The sequence below is a fragment of the Dromiciops gliroides genome, chromosome 2 (assembly GCF_019393635.1).
Source record: "Dromiciops gliroides isolate mDroGli1 chromosome 2, mDroGli1.pri, whole genome shotgun sequence".
Taxonomy (NCBI): Eukaryota; Metazoa; Chordata; class Mammalia; order Microbiotheria; family Microbiotheriidae; genus Dromiciops; species Dromiciops gliroides.
This window is the reverse complement of record NC_057862.1, coordinates 423,628,337-423,629,470: the sequence shown is the minus strand read 5'-3', so window position 1 is coordinate 423,629,470 and position 1,134 is coordinate 423,628,337.

Sequence of the window (1,134 nt, the reverse complement as noted above, 5' to 3'; positions counted from 1 at the left end):
AAATTTCTGGGCTATCATAATAAGTTGCTTATCACAATGTAAATGCCATATTGATCCCAGACGAGGACTGAATCCTGGCTCTGCTTCTGACTAGCAGTATAACTCCGGGCAAGTCACTCGACTTCTTCGAGCCTCCATTTCCTTATCTATAAAATGGGTACAATAATATGTAATGATATATAATAATTACCTGCTTCACAAGGTTACTGTGAAAAATGTACTTTGTAAGTTTTAAAGCAATATAGCTTTTTCCCTTTTTGCAGCCCCCTTTCTGTAATTTACCATTTTAGGGAGATGCCTGGGGTGCTAAGAGGTTAAAGGTGCTTGTCCAGGATCACATTTTGTAGATGCCAGAGATGATACTTGAACCCAAGTCTTCCTGACTCCCAGGCCAGCTCTCCAACCACTATCCAATACTCCTTCTTTAATCCTATTATTATCATGAGGTTAGAAGATTAGTCTCTGCTTTTATATTTATCTTCCTGTTAGGCAACTCCCAGCCTATTCCTATGTCCAGCATTATGGGATTAGCTGACTTTTAGACCCATGAGCTCATTTGACTGAGCCAAATGCATTAAGCTAGGAGAGGTTTGTGGCAAGAAAACGAGAAGGAAAGGATCCATTTGGTGTTCTATGTTCTAACATTCTACGTTCCAATGTCCCTTCCAGCTCTAACATTCTATGTTCTATGTTACACTGCGTTCTTACCTTCTAGGTTCTAAGGTCCTTTTCAGCTTGAATGATTTATGTTCTAGGGTCTCTCCCAGCCCTAACATTCTGTCATTCTGCCTTCCTGAATTTCTGCTCTCAAGGGAACTACCTGACTATTCCAGAATGAAGTAGGAGAGGTATAAGGTATGATTTGGACTTTGAACCCTGATTCCCAAAGGTCTTTTTGTCCAATGATCTTGGGTTTTCTCTCCCTGAAAATGACACTGTAGCTAGAAGGTCAGGTGAGAAGTAAAATCACATGGGGTTAAGGAAAAACCCAAACCTGCTTCTTGCTCTCATGGACCACATTTGGCTGGATTCCTAGGAGCCATCAAACAACTTGGCAGCCATCATGGCTCATGAATCCTTAGGCTTGTCAGAAGTCAATCACAGCTGGCCCCTGGACCAGAGAGGAAGCAGGGT